Source organism: Sciurus vulgaris (genome assembly GCF_902686455.1).
Source record: "Sciurus vulgaris genome assembly, chromosome: 4".
In the NCBI taxonomy this organism is placed as follows: domain Eukaryota; kingdom Metazoa; phylum Chordata; class Mammalia; order Rodentia; family Sciuridae; genus Sciurus; species Sciurus vulgaris.
In genome coordinates, this window is record NC_136464.1 from 63,522,502 (window position 1) to 63,542,339 (window position 19,838).

The following is a 19,838-nucleotide window of genomic DNA, read 5'->3' on the forward strand; positions in this document are numbered from 1 at the left end:
AAACATCCCTGAACAGAGAGTTTTACAATTTGAATGTCTTGTCTAATTTTCTAACTAGAATTTACAGTGCTATTTTTTAAAAATTTTTTTAGTTGTAGGTGGATGTTGAGAAGAATGGCAAAGCTGACATCCTTGCATTGTTCTTTATCTTAGAGATAAAGCTTTTAGCATTTCATCTTTGAGTATGATTTGTCTGAGAAATTTTCATGGCTTTTACTATGTTGTACTTTCTATCGGTCCTAATTTGTGGAGTGTTTTATCATGAAAATAGTGCTAAATTTTGTCAGGTGGTTTTTCTATTTCATTTGCCATAATCATTTTCCCCCCTCTTCATTCTGTGTTAATGTGATTATTACATTTATTGATTGTTGCATGTTGAACCATCCTTGCATTGTAGTAAAAGTCCTACTTGGTTTATAAAATAAGATTTTATATTTTATTTTGAGACAGGGTTTTGCTGAGTTGTTCAGGGCCTTGGCAAGTTGCTGAGGCTGGCCTTGAATCAAAATCTTCCTGCCTCAGCCTCCTGAGCCTCTGGGATTACAGGTGTGTGCCACCATATCTTGGTGGCTTATATAATATTTTAAATTGCATTTAATGAAAAAGTTATCTCATTTCTCCCTCTTTTCCCAACAGATATCCTGGTGTCATTTTGCTGGGTATTGTATGTGATTTTGTAGACTAATTTAGGAAGTGTGAACATCTTTTCATTATTGAGCCCTCACTTTAAACAACATGGAAATACTGCTCTAGCCAAGTTTTACTTTTTTTTTTTTTTTTTTTACTGCAGTGGATATGATTTTCTTCACATAAGTCTTGTGTGTTTGCTTTTGACACTCTATTTTGATTTTTGAATGTATGCCCTGAATCACTCATTTGTTTCTTTAAACCCAACTTTTGGACTTAACAATAATGTCATCTTTATTTTTTTCCTGTGTATATTTTTAATTCCTGTAATATCTTAGGAGCTCTTTTCATTAATAGGCACAAAAGAAATTAGAGTAGAGGTAAGATATATGAAAAGTGTAAAGAAAAACAAATAATAATGTTACTAGTTTATTAGATCTTGACCACAGTTTTCGATACATTATTGAAGATGTCATTTTCTTTTCATATCTTATATTTTTAGATTGTATTCGGTGGAAATATAAAATTCATTTTTACATAACTTTACTTTTAGATTGTGTAGCATCTCATCTAGAGTAAAATTATAACACAAATTTTAGAAATACAGACGGTTCATTTAAACTACGATTTTTCACCTTTATAATGTAAAAGTGATATGCGTTCATTTGAAACTGCACTTCGAATTTTGATCTTGACTAGAGAATTTTATGGTGCTCTTTTCGTGATGTCCCACTAGGGGCTAATGTACATGTTTTGAGCATGTTTAAGGCAGGCTAGGCTATGGTTTGATGTTTGGAAGATTAGTAAGTGCATTTCATCTTACGATCTTTTAGGATGGGTTTATTCGGATGTAACCCCATCATTAGAGAACATCTGCACAGATAAAAATAGGAATATTTTGTTGGTGATGATTTACTGTGAGAAACATATATTAGAATTCTTTGCATTTTAATTTCTGTTTATTTAAATTATTTCCTGAGATGTTAGTTCCTCTTAAACATTGCTTTTTCAGGGTGTCTTATTTTTGAAATAAAATCAACAGTATGTTTAAGGTGACATGTAGACCTCTGTAGGGTTTTTTCCATACCCTTGGCAACAGATTTCATTCTCAAGTGATTTTCCACCTTTGTCAAGTTTTTATTTTCAAGAACTCTGGTGAGGGGCTGGGGATCTCTCAGTGGTGGTAGAGCACTTGACTAGCATGTGTGAGGCCCAGGATTCGATCCTCAGCACCACATAAAAAAATAAATAAAATAAAGTTATTAAAAAAAACTTTATTTTTTTTTTTATTGTAAACAAATGGGATACATGTTGTTTCTCTGTTTGTACGTGGCGTAAAGGCATACCATTTGTGTAATCATAAATTTACATAGAGTAATATTAAAAAAAACTTTAGTGAGTTAAAACTTAAAAAATAGAAAACCAACTTTAAGTACTCTGTCATTCTCCAATGTATTTCCTTTAGGTTTTATGTTTGAACCACCTAGAGTTTAGGAATCAGAATGTATCCATTTAAAACAACAAATGGGTTATACTTTCTGGATTCTTGACTGAGACACTTGTGATTTTTAAGTATATGAGGAACATTTCTGTTTACTCAAGAGTGCACAAAGAATGAGGGAGGCTAGATCCATAGGTATTAATTATTTTGTAAATAGCCTTTTACATAGGTCAGAAAAGAAGTTATCCAAATTTTGACTAAATTTTCTTTAAACTTATTCCAAGACTTTTGTTTTAAATAAAGACGACTTTTACAAAATTAACAGTGAGTAGGAACATCTAAAAATGTTGAACTTATTCTTACTATCTTCAGTTTGGTCTTGGTTCTGTTGTAATAAAACAGTTTTTTTTTTTCCTCTTCCATCTTCCTTATTTCTTGTCGTATTGGAATTAGATGGGTAGTCTATATACAGTAATTTTTAAAAATTTGGTATTAATGCCACAGAATCATAGAAAATAAGATTAGATATCTTCAAGTTATAAACTATTTTATCTGTTTTTTTTTTGTTATTTTAAATAATGTGGAATATTATAATTTATGTTAAATTTAGAGTACCCTGCAGGTTAAAGGAAAACATACAGATTCAGTGGAATTTGTTTGCTTAGTTGTTCAAGGGGTAATGAAGTCCAGGATATGTAGAACTGGACTCCTGGAAAATATAAACAGGGATCTAAATGCATTACTATTTCATAGCTTTGGGGACGGTGGGCAAATAAACCTTTTTTTAACATTAGTTTTTTCCTTCCACTGTTTGAAAGTTTTCCAGATCCTGTAGGCTGCTTTTTACTGCAGAATTTTTACTGCAGAATTTTTCAGAAATAATGTGGGAACATGAAGAACTGAATTGAGAATTTCTTCTTGTTAAGAATCTTTGGAAAAGACTAATATTTATTTACAAGTTTATTATTTTATCATGTTTTTCTTCTTTATAAAATGCTTATGAATATTTTTCCATGGAATTATACTTACAAATAATCTGAAACATAAATACAGTAGTAACAGGAAACTATGTTGTAAAGATAAAAATTTCCTGATGATTCAGGGAAATTGGAATCCCTTCTCTATAAGGAAAAAAAGGTCTCTTTGTCTTTTGCTTCCTTGGTCCTTAAGGTGTTTGATGTTATACAGATTATCTCCACTTATTGACTCTTTTTATGTTTTGAAGCTACTCTAGCCAAGCCCGTGCCCTCATTACTCCAAGAAAGTGCTGTGATCAATATTCAAAATGACCTGCTCCCTAAATCAAATGTAATTTCTCAGTTCTTATCTTACTGGACTCATTGGTAGCCTTTGATTTATTAGCCATTTAGTATGGCTAATAATCTTTTCTTCCTTCAAATACTTTGTACACTTTCTATCTGAAACATTATGCTCACCCTCTCTTGCCTGTCCTTTGAAATCTTTGTTTTCCCTCATTTCTACAACTTTTTTCTTCATCGCAGTGCTGAGGATTGAACCCAGAACCTTGCAAATTATAGGCAAACACTCTACAAACCCAGCCCGTATTTCTACAAACTTTTAAGGGCTCATTCTTCTTCTTCTTTTTTTTTTTTTTTTTTTTTTTTTGCGGTGCTGGAGATCGAACGCAGGAACTTGTGCTTGTAACACAAGCACTCTACCCACTGAGCTATCTCCCCGGCCCTAAAGGCTCATTCTTGTACCTCTTTTTTGTCTTCTTTCATCCTTGATCAGCTCTAGTCCTATAACCTTGACTAGGGACTTCCACATTTTATATCCTAGTTTGAATCTCCCCATTGAACTATACAGTCATTGAAACAACTTGTCCATTGTCTCCATTTGGATATCTTATAGGCATTTCAAACTTAACGTGTTCACAGCTGGCTTCTACAGGGGCTCAGTAATTATTTCTTTAATTAAAATATAAAAATGTCCTAGGATTTTCTGATATTTATCTTTAATTCTTTGAGTTACATTACTTTTATAATGAAAAACTAATGAGAACTTTGTAATATGTATGAAATCAGAAAACTCTCTAGTCAATTATTATGTGTTGACTCTCAGTAAATGTTTGTTGAAGGCATAAGTATCAGGTATTAAGTGCTCAACATTGTAGGTTAATCCAAAATTTTTAAGAAGTATTTTTACTTCTAGTGGAGAGAGATAATTAAGGTATTCCAGCTGATGATTTATACTACCATACATAATTATAAGAAACATGTGATAGTTGTTCCTGGTTCCTTGCACAGGGCTCCCACTACTCATGGAATTTCCTCAGTGATGAGGGTTGCAGGATAGTCTTTTTTTTCTGTGAGTGAACCTTAATGGCCTTCTAGGTAGCTTCAGGATGAAGGTGATCAAACCTCGAATGGAAGCTTGGAACTTTCATCCCTACCAGTAACATCTGAAGAGTGGAGGAGAATGGGGAGATAATCACTAGTAGCCACGTCATTCACACATAACAAAATCTCCATAAAAACTCCTATATGATGGAGTTTCAAGAGCGTTTAGGTTGGCAAAGCCTCAATGTGCTGAGGAGGTGGCTTGCTGTATTGGAGGATATAGAAGCCCCATACCCTCTTTCTTTCTTTTTTTTTTTTTTAATAGATCCATAATAGTAACTAAAGTGCTTTCTTGTGGTGTTACATGAAATTACAAAACCTAAAGAGAGGTGTGAGGGAGACTTCAGTTTATTGCCAGTCATTGGTCAAAAGTTTGAGTGACCATGTTGTGCCTGAAGTGAGGGCCCAGTCCTGTCACTTCTTGTGAGAGTGAGCACTTAAACCTGTGGAGTTTGACGCCAACTCTGGGTAGTTAATGTCCCAATTGAATTGATTTGTCCAATTCCTAGTGAAGAAGTGAAGATACCACATATTTGGTGTCAGGAGAAAAAACATTCCACAATAAAGAATTAATTGTGTAGTAATATTAAGTGCTATTGTGTTAATAATCAGTTTTTGTAGTTATAACCAAAGTACCTGACAAGAACAGCTCAAAGGAGGAAAAGTTTATTTTGGGCTCACAGTTTCAGTCCATGGTGGGCCATATTCATTGCTTTGGGCCTGAAGTGAATTAGAACACCATGTCAGAAGGACATTAGTGGATGGAAGCTGATCATCTCACTGTGTCCATGAATCAAAGAGAGAGGAGGAAGGGGCCACAGCAAAGATGAACCCTTCCATGGGTATACCTCCAGTACCCACCTTCTCCAGTCACACCCCACCTATCTACAGTTCCCATTCAGTCCATTCAAACTGATTAGCTTTTAGCTTTCATAATCTAATCATTTCATCTCTAATAACCCTTCATTGACAGAGGAGTTTTTGGGGGACAGCCATAGATATTATAAGGGGAATCATGGTATTGTGGTATTATTATGCCTTCTGTGATAGGAAAGCTTCATGGAAGAGCTGGATAAAGAATGGATAAGAGTTATGTTTGAATGTGAATATTGACTTGGAGTCCAAATATGTTTGGCACTTCAAAAAATTTTATGCCATCTTTTCTTTTTTTTTTTTAATTTATTTTTATTGTAAACGAATGGGATACATGTTGTTTCAGTTTGTACATGGAATAACAGCATACCATTTGCATATTCATATATTTACATAGAGTAATGATGTTTGATTCATTCCGTTATATTTTTCCTTCCCCCCCACCCCTCCCACCTCTCTTTTCCCTCTATACAGTCCCTCCTTCCTTCATTCTTGTCCCCCTGCCACCCCCCATTAAGTGTCATCATCTCGCTTATCAGTGAGATCATTCGTCTTTTGGATTTTTGAGATTGGCTTATCTCACTTAACATGATATTCTCCAATTTCATCCATTTGCCTGCAAATGCCATAATTTTATTATTCTTTATAGCTGAGTAATATTCCATTTTATATATATACCACAGTTTCTTTATCCATTCATCAATTGAAGGGCATCTAGGTTGGTTCCATAGTATGGCTATTGTGAATTGAGCCGCTATGAACATTGATGTGGCTGTATCTCTGTAGTATGCTGATTTTAAGTCCTTTGGGTGTAGGCCGAGGAGTGGGATAGCTGGGGCAAATGGTAGGTCAATTCCAAGTTTTCTGAGGAATCTCCACACTGCTTTCCAGAGTGGCTGCACTAATTTGCAGTCCCACCAGCAATGTATGAGTGTACCTTTTTCCCCACATCCTCTCCAACACCTATTGTTGCTTGTATTCTTGATAATCGCCATTCTAATTGGGGTGAGATGGAATCTTAGTGTAGTTTTGATTTGCATTTCTCTTATTACTAAAGATGGTGAACATTTTTTCATATGTCTGTTGATTGCTTGTACATCTTCTGTGAAGTGTCTGTTCATTTCCTTAGCCCATTTGTTGATTGGGTTATTTGTATTCTTGGTGTAGAGTTTTTTGAGTTCTTTAAATATTCTGGAGATTAGTGCTCTATCTGAAGTATGAGTGGCAAAGATATTCTCCCACTCTGTAGGCTCTCTCTTCGCATTGCTGATAGTTTCCTTTGCTGAGAGAAAGGTATTTAGTTTGAATCTATCCCAGTTATTGATTCTTGCTTTTATTTCTTGTGCTGTGGGAGTCCTGTTAAGGAAGTCTGATCCTAAGCCAACAAGTTGAAGATTTGGACCTACTTTTTCTACTATAAGATGCAGGGTCTCTGGTCTGATTCCAAGGTCCTTGATCCATTGTGAGTTGAGTTTTGTGCAGAGTGAGAGATAGGGGTTTAGTTTCATTCTGTTGCATATGGATTTCCAGTTTTCCCAGCACCATTTGTTGAAGAGGCTGTCTTTTCTCCATTGCATATTTTTGGCCCCTTTGTCTAGTATGAGAAAATTGTATTTATTTGGGTTTGTGTCCTTGTCCTCTATTCTGTACCATTGATCTACCTGTCTATTTTGGTGCCAATACCATGCCGTTTTTGTTACTATTGCTTTGTAGTATAGTTGAAGTTCTGGTATTGCGATACCCCCTGTTTCATTCTTCCTGCTAAGGACTACTTTAGCTATTCTGGGTTTCTTATTCTTCCAGATGAATTTCATGATTGCTTGCTCTATTTCTGTGAGGTACGTCATTGGGATTTTAATTGGAATTGCATTGAATCTGTATAGCCCTTTAGGTAGTATGGCCATTTTGACGATATTAATTCTGCCTATCCAAGAACTTGGGAGATCTTTCCATCTTCTAAGGTCTTCCTTCATCTTTTCATTAAAGTCTTCTTTCACCCTAATTCACATTTTGAATTATAAGGCATCTATTTATGCCATACGTATAACTTTCTTCTGAGTTTGTACAGGTTATGAAGGTCCATGATGGACTGACTCCTCTTTTCAGAAACTAAATTTAATTGCCCCTGGCCTTAAATCCAAAAGAACAAATTCATACACGTATAAAAACTGCCTGTATGTTGTGTGTGTATAATATATTTAAAGTATATTGTATAGTTTCCATACATTTATTTCCCGTATATCATTTAACCCCAGGTATAACTGAACAAAGAAAGCAGCTGATACACAATTGGTCCATAACCAATGTAAGGACCGAACCAAGAGGAACTTTTATAGCAGGTCCAAAAATTGCTTCCTTTTTTTTCTCCCTGGCATGTACATTCTGCTTCTGGTCTTACTTACTATAATCTTCAACAGATAGTGGCAAAACGTAGCTCCAAATTATATCAGATTTCCTAAATCTTCAGACAGTATTTTTGATTGCCTATACCTCACTTAACCAGGTTGACTGTTTCCTTGACGAATCATCATTGTGTACATTTATTGTGTTAGATATATAGACCTCAAAACAATGTTTAACAAATGATAGGTAATGGTAGATATTGTAGAATAGCCGTTATATACGTTTTATTGAAAATTAAAAATTTTGTTTGTTCTCCCATGATTCAGAAACACCAACACTATAAAAATGAGAAGAAGAGGAAGGAGCAGAGCAGAATACAAAGATATTTATTAAGGTGACCATAGCCATAGAGTAACTGAGGATTAAAAACTAGAAGGGATTGAATAATGAGAATAAAAAAAAAGGAGGAGTGTTATAAAGGAGCTAAAGTCAGAATTTTCATCATTCCTACCTATCTTGGAGTTTTTAAGTAAGCAGCTGGCTACTGTGTGTTTTTGTTGAAAAGTTTGTAATGCTTTCAGAAGGAAAACTGACAGCTTTTTAGAGAGAATGGAAAATACTGGTAAAAGATGCAAACAGAGATGATTAAGAGATGGACCTAGGCCAAGAGGAAAGGGGAAGAGGTTGGCCTGTAGTAATATTAGATTTCATTTACATAGCATTTGTTGTGGATAAGGCATTGTCTTCAAATTAAGTACTTTACGTTTATTAATTCTGTCCTCATAAAAACCTTATCAGTTAATTACTACTATCATTTCATTTTATAAATCTCAAAACTGAGGAATAGAGAGGTTAGGGGAAACTATCCGAGGTCAAACATATTGGAAGTGATAACTAGTAGTTGAACCCAGGTCTTATGTCTCCTGGTAACTCTTTTTAATTTTAAGTTTTTGGAGACAAGGTCCGGCTATGATGCCTAGGCTGATATTGAACTCCTGGGCTCTTAGTAAGCATCCTGCCTAATCCTCCCAGGTAGCTAAGATAATAGGCGGTGGGCCACTGTCCCAGCTTCCAGAGTCTACTTTCTTTTGCATTGTACTGCTTCACAGGTCTATACCTGAGAAGGTATAGGATCATAAGGAAACCTTTCTTTAAGGGTTAGAGAATGAGATCACTGAGAATTAAGTCTAATCATATACAAAAGAGGGGAAGGATCACCTGAGTCCATAGATCTTAGGAAAGCTTTTCACCTCTTACTATCTATTTCTGTGTAAAAATGATGTAACTTCTCTGAGAATTTTGTTTTCTCATCTGTAAAATAGGGAATATTTTATCTAAAAGGGTGTTCTAAGATTTTAATGAAACTATGTAAAGCCTTACCATGATGTCTCCTCATATTCCTTTACTAAACCTGATTGTGTATACTTTTTGGAGGGCTTCTGTAGATACTACGGTAATAATGGCCAGTAACCTTAAAGGCCTAGTCTTCAAGGAACGTATTAAATTAAAAGATCCAGCAATAATCTGGTGTTTGTTACTTGAGTTGGTTGAACATTGGTGTTCAATGAGGTTCACCATAGAAACTTAGTAAAGGCTGGATCTAGTGTTATTTGGTGATCCTCAAAGAATGCATTTTAACTCCTAATTAGTACAAATGTTTGCAGAAAAAGAATGTAAATAAAATCATGTGAGGGTAGATGTGACTGCTTGGAAGATTATTTGGAATTGTCTGCTGTGCTTTCTTTTCTTTTCCTGTTTTTTGATACTGGGGATTGAACCTAGGGTCCTTTACCCACTGAGCTACATTCCCAGTCCTTTTTCCATTGAGATGGGGTCTGAGTTGCAGAGAAAGGCCTAAACTTGCAATTTTCCTGCGTAAGCTTCCCAGATCTCTGGAATTATAGACCACCTGCCAATGCACCCAGCTGCTAGTGGGGATTGAACCCAGAGGTGCTCTACCACTGAGTCACATCTCCAGCCCTTCTTATTTTTTGTTTTGAGACAGGCTCTTACTGAATTGCTTAGACCCTTTCTAAGTTGCTGAGTCTGTGTGACCTCAAATTTGTGATCATCCTGTCTCAACTTCCCAGGTCTCTGAGATTACAGGCATGTATCACTGTGCCCCCTCCCCTGCCCCGCTGCCACTTTTGATGGTGCAGGGAATTGAACCCAGGGACTCAACCATGCTAGACAAGCACTTTACCACAGAGCCGCACCCCCAACCCTGATATACATTCTTGGTGGTTTTTAATTGGCAAAAGATGATACTTGATTTCCATCAGTACTTCTAATCCACTGTTTGTAATGTCCCCATGTTTCTCATTATTTTAACACTGTAGATTAAGATTCTTTTATTTCTTGCTGTTACTAAAGGTGAAATCATTGCCTTTGATCTTCTTGCTGCTTACATACTTTTCTGTAACTGGTAGAAGTATCAACATCCCTGTGATTGATGCAGAAATAAGTTTCTAGTGGCTTTGTTATGCCCAATTAATTTTTAAAATAGACTGTAGATTAGCAAGATTATGAAACATGTCAGTGAAATAATTTCATGACAAGTGATTTTTATATAATTTATACATTGGCTTTATGTATATGATAGAGAATTAAATAGTATACTTATCAATTATTTACGTCAATAAAAAAATTGGGGGTAACTATTATTAAGGGTAACTCACTAAGATTGATAAAATAGAAATGGTATTTTAAAAAAATCCATGTGAACAGAGGTAGACACAACATAAATATCTCCCCAAACTTATGATATATGAACTAATGGTAATAAGTATTTTGTTCTGAAATTTGTTTCCATGGAGATGGTGAGAAAAAATCAGGGATGTACTGTGGACTAGAAATTTTTATTATTTAGCTTGTACTTCTGAAGGTTCAGCAATATGATGCTGTGGCATTGGCTTGTCTGGCATAACTATGGGGGCAAATGCTGAATGTAGTGAGGTCACATGGTAAGAGGAAGTGAGAGTGAGCTGAGAAAACCAAATTTGCTTCATAACAACTCCATTGTGGGGTAGCCAATTCAGTCCTATGAAACCTCTCCAAAATGTTGTGTCGCCCCCGCCCCCCCCCCCCATCTGTGAAAAGGAATAACCCTGTTTTCTGGTCTGTAAAACAGGTCATTATCTAACTCACTTCTGCAAAACAGGCATTAATACTTTCCATGAGTGGTGCCCCTGTGGCCCCCTACTAAGTCCCACCTCTTGAAGGTTCCAGCACCTCTCATTACCTTTACATTGGGAGCTAAGCTTTCAGTACATGCGTCTTAGTGGGACAGATCTTATACAGACTGGAGCAGAAGTATCATTGGACGACAGGTAGTAGTTTGCCAGGGATCTTATGGGATCTTATTGAACTTGTATTCTGAAGGCAAGAGTATGATGTTTTTCAAAGAATCACTACACTTGCTTGGTTGATACTATAGGCTAGGCATCCCTAATCTCAAATCCAAAATGCTATAAACTCTTAAACTTTTCGATCACTGACATGATGCTCAGAACCTTTAGGATTTTGAAGCATTTTCAATTTTCAGATAAAGGATACTTAACCAGTCTATGCAAGTACTCCAAAATCTGAAGAAATTTGAAAATTGAGTCACTTTTTTGTTCCCAAGCACTTACTTTGTATAAGGAATCTCAGTCTGTAGAGTGTTGAAGTGTGGGATGAGGGCAAAAGTAGAAGAGCCCTTATGAAATTATTGTAATGATCCACGTTCGAGTGATGTTAAACATCATTCTGATGTTTCTGATAGCATTCAGTGTGGATTTTCTGGGCATCTGTATTCATGATATGGTATTTCTTCTTTCATATATTGTTCATCTATTAGAAATTGAACTGCTTCACATGTTGTACATCCCCTATGTTTTTCATCTGTATAAATATGTATAAAATAAGTTTATTTTGTGTTCTCGTTTTTTTTTTTTTTTGCTGTACTGGGAATCGAACTCAGGGCCTTGTGCTTGTGAGGCAAGCACTCTACCAGCTGAGCTATCTCCCCAGCCCTTGTATTATATTTGTATTGGGTAAACATTCTTTCTTTTAACCCTCTCTAGGTTTATCTTTATTACATCCATTTTCCTATTCCTCTTTTGTTATCAAGTGATCAAAAATAATTTAATATACATTTAAAACATCATATAAGGATGGATTTTTATTATTGTTGATCAATATCAATAATTTTTTTCAGTTTATACTTTTTTGGGTTGATTGCCGAGCACTTTATTAAGTATAATTGACATAATAAGCTGCACATACATGACATGACATGTAAACACATGAAGCCATCACCATACTGAAAACAATAAAACATCTCCTATGACCTGTGTGGGTTTTTGTTTTCATTTCCCTCCACATATTTTGGCAACCACTAATCTGCTTTCTGTAATTAACAGTTAGTTTGAATTTCCCCTAGTTTCTATAGATATAATCAAATGCTCTTTTTCTGTTCTACATCCTCACCAGTATTTGGCATAGCCAGCCATTTTGATTTTAGTATCCTTGAAAGTGGTTTGAGGTATCTCACTGGAATTTAAATTTCCATTTTACCTTATGATTAATGATTTGAGCACATCTTTTCATGTGTTTACTTACCATTAATGTATTTTCTTTAGTTGACCCTTCTTATTTTTACCCATTTTTATTAGTTTGTAAGAACGTGTATTTTATGAGTATTTTCTCTCAGTCAGTAGTTTGTCTTTTCATGTTATTCAGACATTGGAAGTTACTTGTTTTGATGAAATCCTATGTATTGATTTTTTTAAAAAGTACTGTTTCTTTAATGAATGTGAGGCTATTCATAGTTTCTTTTGTGAGGTTGATGTTTGAGACCTTCATGAAATTTTTCCATTTCAACTAAATTATCAAATTTTGGCATAAAGTTGTTTATAATATTCTCTTACTATTTTTTTTTTAATAACTGTAGACTTTGTAGTCATGCCACTTTTCACATTCCTGGTACTGATAATTTGTGTATTCCTTTTTTCCTGGTTAGATTGGCTAGAGATTTTTATTGTGTTAGGCAGTTTCTAAATTAATTCTTATCTAAATTAGCTCCCTTTACCCTTTTTGAAATTCATTTAATTTACATTATATGTCTTGACCCAATAAAGTTTTAGTTTGAGATCAGTTTTAATTATCTTTGTCATTATTAAGAAGATTACCATTGTGGTTTTATTAATGATATAATAATCAAACTATTAGTTGTCTTTCTGTTGTAGTCAAGCTGTCACTACTGTTTTTCAGATTTGATGTACTTAAAGAAATTAAGCCCTTGCTTGTGATTTATATATAGAGAAAAGAAATTATTTATTTTGTTTATATAACCTTTGGTAGATTGATAGTCTAATTAGAGCTCAAGTCAGTTAATAAAAGCACATATCTTTTCTTTCGTGGGATTCCTGTGTGATTTTAGGATTGTCATGAAAATTAATATAATGAATTTTCATGGCCTCTGGAAGGCATTTCTTAAACATTCAATATCTATGGATTTCTATTTTCAGTTAAATATCAGCAAAGTTGTGTGCTTATAGCTAGTTCAAGCCTCATATCTTCTATCATGTTATTGAAACTTGCATCTGATTTTTAAAGTTTTGTTGTTTTATCTTTCTGTATCATATTTTTTTCTCCTTAATGCCACTAATGCTAACTGTTGGGAATGTATTGAGAGTGTTGAGGGCTTTTCCACTTGCAGATTAAGTTTGGCTACATTTAACTGAAGTTCCAAATAACAGTGGTTTATACAGAATAGTTTTCCTTGTCCTAGTTCTCAGGTAAAAATCAAGAATAAGAGAAAGTGAAAATACATGGTAGTCAAAAATTAGCATTTTTTGAGTTTTAATTTCTTGCTCTTCTTGTTTCCCTTTCACCCTTCTTCATTGTTTTTAATTTCTTTTTGTTTCCAAAGTAACAGACTAGGGAAATAATCATGATCAATTGTAACTTAAACTAAAAAATGGTTTCATTTCATATTTTTGGTCATACTCATTTCTAGTCTGTGTCCAAATCTTGCACTGTATAGGAAAGTTTATTTCCTTCTCCTTAGAAAGGAATTCTAAGGACCAGGATTTTTAATAGCATTTATTTGATCTCTTTGATATGTTGAGCATTATTCCTAGATTTTATGAAGCAGGGAATGCTTTGTAACAAATGAGCCCTTTGCAACTTGTATAAAACAATTTATAAAATTTACTTGATTTTTATCAATATTAATGCAAATTAGATAATAAAATGTTTGTTACCCTATTAGAATTGGGAAAATTATTGAACTCAGTTATAGAGAAAATTATTAAAACTATTATTATTATTATTAAAATTATACATACATACAAAAATTGCCAAACAGAATTTCCCCTCTTGAAATGGTGTAGTTTTGCAACATTTTAAAAATGTTTTTATGTCCTTGACTTTAATTCATCATCTTCCTCATATTCTGAGTGTGAATTTCTTCTTAAAATCTATAATGTTTGGGACCGGGGCCTTTTGTTCGTAGCGGCTGCGGGGGGGGGGGGGGGGGGGTTGCGGAGCGGCGAGGCCGGCGCCCCAGGCCCCGCCGCCCCGCCCTAAGCCCGCCCCCCGGCCTGAGGGGAGGAACCGGCCCGGCCTCCTGGCGCGGCCCTCCCAGCTCCCGAGTCGCCGCCCTGCCAGCTCCCGAGTCGCCGCCGCGCTTCCCCGTGCTCCGGACCCGAGGCTTCCCCTCGCCCCTCAGGCCAACGCCATGAAGATCAAGAATGCCAAGAAACTCTCTTTCCCATGGTTTGGCATGGACATTGGGGGAACTCTAGTAAAGCTCTCGTATTTTGAATCTATTGATATCACAGCAGAAGAAGAGCAAGAGGAAGTTGAGAGCTTAAAAAGTGTTCGGAAATATTTGACTTCTAATGTAGCATATGGATCCACTGGCATTCGGGATGTACACCTTGAACTTAAGGATTTAACACTTTTTGGTCGAAGAGGGAACTTGCACTTTATCAGATTTCCAACTCATGACCTGCCTACTTTTATCCAAATGGGAAGAGACAAAAACTTCTCTACATTACAAACGGTGCTGTGTGCTACAGGAGGTGGTGCTTACAAGTTTGAAAAAGATTTTCGCACAATTGGAAACCTCCACCTGCACAAACTGGATGAACTTGACTGCCTTGTAAAAGGCTTGCTGTATATAGATTCTGTCAGTTTCAATGGACAAGCAGAGTGCTATTATTTTGCTAATGCCTCAGAACCTGAGTGATGCCAAAAGATGCCTTTTAACCTAGATGACCCCTATCCACTACTGGTGGTGAACATTGGTTCAGGAGTCAGTATCTTAGCAGTCCACTACAAAGATAACTATAAACGAGTGACCGGGACAAGCCTTGGAGGGGGTACCTTTCTGGGTTTATGCAGTTTACTGACTGGCTGTGAAAGTTTTGAAGAGGCTCTTGAAATGGCATCCAAAGGTGACAGCACCCAAGCTGACAAATTGGTCCGTGATATTTATGGAGGCGATTATGAAAGATTTGGTCTGCCAGGTTGGACTGTAGCATCTAGTTTTGGAAATATGATTTATAAAGAGAAGCGAGAATCTGTTAGTAAAGAAGATCTGGCAAGAGCTACTTTAGTTACTATCACCAATAATATTGGTTCTGTGGCACGAATGTGCGCTGTTAATGAGAAAATAGAGTTGTCTTTGTTGGGAACTTTTTACGTGTCAATACTCTATCAATGAAACTTCTGGCATATGCACTGGATTATTGGTCCAAAGGTCAACTGAAAGCATTGTTTCTAGAACATGAGGGATACTTTGGAGCAGTTGGTGCACTTCTTGGGCTGCCAAACTTCAGCTGAAGCATCAGAGGTTACTCTGCTAATGAATGTCATCCTAGAGGAACTAAAACCAGAGGCATTTTAACTGCATTGTTTGTCCTTGGAAACCAAAGGATAAAAGAATTTCACTATTCCTGTTAATTTTGAATGTCAGAATGGAAAACTCATGAATGCCATATTAAAGAGAGAACTCTGTAACATGAAGTATTGTTGAAGTGTTTTCCCTTCTGTATATAGCCAGTGTTCAATCTTTAAATGCAGTATAGCCTCTGATTATTGAGCTTCCTCTCAGAAAGATTTTCTATTTATTTTATGTAGCCAGCATTGTAGTACTGTATGCTTAAGACACAAATCTTAAAAAGTCTCAGAAATGTTTCACTTATGAAAAATAATTGATTTTAAATATTCATTTTGAGTCCATTTTATGTGTTATGATTACTAGTAAGCAGACAGTAATATACTCAGTATGAAAATTTATTGTAATGGCAGTCAGAGATGATGGTTTTATGTGATTTTAGAAATGTTAAGGCAATATTATTGTAGTTTTTCTAACACATCCTCCTCAAAAAAAGCATGTACTATGTGATCTTTGCCCAAAAGTATAATTTTCCTCAAATGCCATAATTTAAATGAAATATTATATGTTACCCTGAATTTTGGAATGAATCCTGAAAAATGCACATTTGGTGACATCACACTTTCTGTATTTTTTATTTAATCAACACATTGAAATGTTTGTATTTTTAAATTGAAAGTTTACTTACTTATTTTTGAATCTGTCTGATGAAGTCCTTAGACTATTCAAATGGGATATGATTTGAGTGAATCAATAGTTCCATGCTCTTTTTACTAATTTATCATGCCCAAATTTAATATATTTCTTATTCAATATGAACCATGAAAGCTAAAGATTTTTATTCTATTATGAACAGCATCAGAATCATTTATTTTAAATGGGTGTTTTAAAACTGTGGGAGTCTGAGGCAGTATTACAGAATTATTAGAGAATCGGTGTTTTCCTACATTTGGTAATAAAAGCAATTATAGTTTAAAATTAAAAAAAAATCTATAATGTTTGGTAAACTAATTGATCTTCTAAATTTTAAAGACTTGTATTTAACAAATGCTATTTCAAGGGTGTCTGCCATTAGTTAAATAAAGTATATCAAAAACCATGGTATTTTTTAACCATGACGTTGTGAAGTTATTTTAAAATCTGAATTTTTGAAGGAAATAATATAAATGAAAGGATCACTAAAACATCAGATTAATAGTTTTTATACTTGATCAACTATATTTTAACTGCCAAATCAGAAATGGGGACAAAGCTAACTACATGGCTACTTTCTAATCTTTTTTTTAACTTTCATTTTTTATTTTATTTTGTTACTGGGGATTAAACCCAGGACCCTGTGAACTCTACCACTAAGCTACACCTGCAGCTTAAATCTTTTTCTTTTCTTTCTTTTTGTAAAATAGTTTTTTTAGATGTTGATGGGCCTTTATTTTATTCATTCATTTATATGCAGTGCTGAGACTCTAACCCAGTGCCTCACACGTGCTAGGAAAGCACTCTACCACTGAACCACAGCCCTAGCCCCTGAAATCTTTTTCTTTTAGAAAAAATATCTTCCTAAATTGAATTCTTAGAGTAAGACTTTTCTAAAATCAGTAAATTAGCTGCAAAAAGAAAAGAAGTAACTTTAATTTAAAATTTAATAAAAAATTTTCCCTGTGATTTGACATTTTTAAATGTATGTTTAATTGTAGATGGACAGAGTACCTTTATTTTATTTATTTTTATGTGGCACTGAGGATTGAACCCAGTGCCTCACATGTATTTAGGCAAGCACTCTACCACTGAGCTACCCCAGCCCTGTGATTTGAGATTTTTATAAATATAGTTAACTATAATAAAATATCTTGTGTTGGGAATGATTTAATGTCTAGTGTTTAGCAATGTATCTCATGTTTAAGAAAGTTTTTGTTTTCATCTGTAAGAGCTAAACTATCACTGAACTTTATATTCTGTTTTAAAACTCATCTAAAAATTTTGGACTTCTGGCCTCCTCTGTATATGCCTATCAAATTTATTTTTAAAATTTTACATAATATTAAAATACTAATAATAATTTTATGTCAGTTAATAGGAAATATTTGTAGTTCAATATTCTAACTATATCTATCTATACCTATATTTTAGTACAGGTTTCTGTCTTCTGTTTGTTTATTTACTCGCTCAGTCAGATAAATTCCTAAATTACTGTTGTAAATAGAAATGGCAGTAAGTATTTAGTGCTTCTGTCATATAGTTTTGGGTGTTTTTGTTTACTGTAGAGTAGAAACTTTGAAAAAATACTTTGGAATTGGTGTGTTTGTGCTGTGGCTTGAAAGGTGTTACCTAAAAGTTCATGTGTGAGAAAATTAATTCCCAAATCATATGTTAATGGTATTAGTAAGTATGGGGCCTTTCAGAGGTAATTAGGTTTAGATGAAGTCATGAGGTTCTGTGATACTTGCTTTATCTTGGCATGTTCTCTTTTTACCATGTTATGAAACAGCAAGAAGTCCCTGAGCGGATACTGATGCTATGGTCTTAGATGTCCCAATTTCCAGACTGTTAGCCAAATAAACTAAAATTCTCCCGATATATCTGGGCCTTAGGTATGGCAACAGAAAATGGACTGAGACAGTAAAGTACCATAGTCAAAAACTGAAAGGTTGAATGTTACAGCCTAGAAAATAGTGGCAAAAGGATTTCTAACACATTTACTGATTGCATCCAGATCTGAAAAATATTTCTTGATATTGTGTCACAGATTTGAATGTTTTTATAATGCTCCCCATCCATCATTACTTTTTTTTTTTTTTAAGCAAAGAAAATCAAGTATTAAGGGTTTGCTTTTAGTGATCAGAGCAGTTTGTGCCTATTTATTTATTTATTTATTTTGGTGCTGGGAATATGAACTCAGGGCCTTGATGCTTGCAAGGCAAGCACTCTACCAACTGAGCTATCTCCCCAGCTCCCCCTTTTTTTAATTTTTAAGAAATCCTTATGTCTGTTATGATATGCAGATTTGAAAAAATCTAGATTTGAGAAAATGAAGTTATATAACTTAGAGATAACACTTGAGCAAGTTGCTTTAAAAATGACTCAACAGTTGTTTATATGAAAACATGGTGTCTTCATTACAAAAATACACATTATGATGGATTTGATAATGGTATAATGTCCAAATGTATAAAGATGTAAAACTTAACAACAGAAGACAACCCAACTTAGTATGTTCTTTCTCAGAATAACATGTAAACAAATGGCCAATAAACACATGAAAAGCTTCTCAGTATTGTGAGTCATTAGGGAAATGAAAATTAAAACCACCATGTACTTCCACTTACTAGAATGACTAAAGTTAAAAAGAAAAAAGACCAACTAACCAAGAAACAAACAAACCAAAAATCCCTGGAAAATATCAGTATTGGCAAGGATATGGAGAAATTGGAACCTTCATGCATTGTTGGTGGATATGTAAAATGATGTTTTCAGCTATTACTCAAAAAGTTAAACATGGAATTTACTATACAACTCAGCAATTACCCTGTAAGGTATATATCAAAAAGTATTGAAAGCTCAGATTCAAACAAATACTATGTACTAAAGTTTATTGTAGGGGCTGGGATTGGCTCAGTGGTAGAGCACTCACCTAGCATGTGTGAAACACTGGGTTCGATTCTCAGTAGCACATACAGATAAGTAAAGCGTCATCAATTAATTTAAAAAATTTAAAAATAAAGTTTATTGTAGCATTTTTACAATAGTCAAAAAGGCAGAAATGACTCAAATGTCCAACAGATAAGTGGTTAAAATGAGCTTTTATTCACACACACACACACACAGCTATAAAAGGAAATTGAGTCATGCAACAGTGAGAATCTTAAAAACAGTATACTAAGCAAAATAAGTCAGACTCAAAAAGACAAATATTGTATGGTTTCCCCTGTATGAAGCATCTAGAATAGGCAAATTCATAGAGTAGAGTAGAGTAGAGTAAGAGAGAGAGAGAGAGAAATTTCAGGGACTAAGGTGACAGGATAATGAGGATAATTAGGAGTTATTACTTAATGGGCATAAAGTTTTTTTTCCCTTTGGGGTGATGAAAAATTTTGAAAGCAAATACTAGTAGTAATGGTTGCTTAACAGTGTGAAGGTAACTAGTGCCACTAAATTTTGCACTTAAAAACGGTTAAAACTACTTTTTCTCACTCTCATTCTTAAACACCAAAAAAAAAAAAAAAAAAAAAGAAAGAAAGAAAGAAAAGAAATCCACCTGAATACCTACTCATTAAACTGCCCTCACTTTCATATGGAATGGCAAAATCTT

The 19,838-nt window shown here is 34.6% G+C and overlaps 1 protein-coding gene and 1 pseudogene across 9 annotated transcripts in view; both read left to right on the forward strand.

Annotated features, from left to right (window-relative positions):
• JMJD1C (jumonji domain containing 1C) overlaps window positions 1-19,838 on the forward strand; it is a 355,043-nt gene that overhangs the window by 68,348 nt on the left and 266,857 nt on the right. The window lies entirely within an intron of this gene.
• Window positions 14,344-16,514, forward strand: LOC306660379 (pantothenate kinase 3-like; annotated as a pseudogene). Its single transcript has one exon. The product of its transcript is annotated as a pantothenate kinase 3-like (transcript).